General features: G+C 44.1%; 1 protein-coding gene across 1 annotated transcript in view; it reads left to right on the top strand.

The window, feature by feature from the left end:
- The first annotated feature begins 928 nt into the window (after window positions 1–928).
- The window catches only part of Fgf12 (fibroblast growth factor 12), a 581,813-nt gene continuing 581,206 nt past the window's right edge, over window positions 929–1,535 (top strand). Inside the window, exon 1 of the mRNA XM_023700952.1 lies at window positions 929–1,015. The gene's annotated coding sequence lies outside the window, so the exon portion shown is untranslated. The remainder of the gene's footprint in view (window positions 1,016–1,535) is intronic.

Here is a 1,535-nt window from a genome sequence, read left to right as displayed (position 1 = left end):
GGAAGAGTTCATATGATAATGGGTTGAGAGTGTTTTGCAAATTGAAAATAATGTCATCCATAATAAACTTTATTATTACCATTATGATTATTTTGGAAGTCATTACCATGTGATATAAATGCAACCCCTATAGCTCCTTTGGACCTCTAAGTGTACAAGCTATATTTACAAGTTTGTATCATACTTGCTATGAGGTTTGAATAGTAGCCTAACAACGCTAATAGCTCCAGGTCCTTATTTATAGAGTGCCTTTCTTCTGAGATGGAGAGCCGTTAAAAATTGGACCCATCAGTGTTGCATAAATCATTCAACAAATATTTACTCCATGCCTACTCTGTCAGGCAGCATTTTCAGACAAGTGTGTGCGTGGTCACTCTTAATATCCTGCTCACAGTGTGGGAAGTGAGGGGCTTGCAGCCTTATGCACAGACAGGACATGAGGCGAGGACACAGCATGGAGCTTATAAGGGGTACATATTGTGGTGGTCTATATTGTGCCGAAAAGAATTGCTTTGCGACCTGCAGGCACTTCTTCTTGGAGTCATCTGTCTTTTTCCACAGCGCAGTGGGCCTCTGCCATTCTGTGCTCCTGATGACAAACGATACCAGTAGCTGAAAGGCACATTGTGTGACCCAAGTTGCAGGGATTAGGTGTGTGAACTGCCCTGATCAGCTCACTTTCAGATATTTTGGAAAGAAAAACTTAGAGGCAGCTATTGATTGAGAGCGACTTGAGGCTGTCTCCAGCTGACACCTGCAGAGCCCTGCACCTGGGTACAGACACAGTCATAGCGTGACAGCCTCACTGTCCTCCTCCAGAGACAATGGGCTCTTTCTTGCAAGTAGAGAACTTTTCAAGTGCTGGGATTTTCCTCTTTCCTGTGCAGTATCTCAGGGAGCTGTGAGTGGGCAGCAGTGCGCTGATCCAGCCCAGTGTGCTACAGAGGGTTATGGGACATGTTCCTTACCTCCAGCCTTAGAGCGTCGTGAACACAGTTCTTACTACCGGGCCCAAGTGAGTGTCCACACCCTTGGAATAACCTAGCCATGGGAGCCAGCACGGGAAAACAACACATGCTTTCACTGGTAGGGTAGTTGACAGTCAATTTGCTGCATTTGCTGAGGGATTATGAACCTGGAGAAAGATGCAAATATGACAGGACTATTTCCTGTCCAAAAAAAGATCACAAGAGGATGATGAAGAACACACAGAGATAATGCAAAGGGACTGTTTACTCAACATATAGTTCATGACAGGATTTGCTTACATGAATCACTCTTCAAACAGTTAAAAAAAAAAAGACTTTGGTGGAAGCAGAAATTTGTTTTTCTCTTATTTCTACAATATAGTATTTGGGATAGCTTTGTAGCTAACCAAGCTGAATTTTGAGCAGCAGCAAAAAAGATGGGACAGGAGGGGTATTTTGCCAAGGTAAGCAATGTTCTGGAGAGCGGGAAGTCAAGGCTTTTCTTGTGCATCATGAGGAGTCCTGTGAAAAGAGGGGAGAGTAGGGCGGGTATGTCCTGCAGGAAAA

This window comes from Octodon degus, unplaced genomic scaffold, assembly GCF_000260255.1.
Source record: "Octodon degus isolate 3935 unplaced genomic scaffold, OctDeg1.0 scaffold00128, whole genome shotgun sequence".
Classification (NCBI taxonomy): domain Eukaryota; kingdom Metazoa; phylum Chordata; class Mammalia; order Rodentia; family Octodontidae; genus Octodon; species Octodon degus.
Note: the sequence above shows the minus strand (reverse complement) of the source record. Positions and strands in the feature narration are given on the sequence as shown.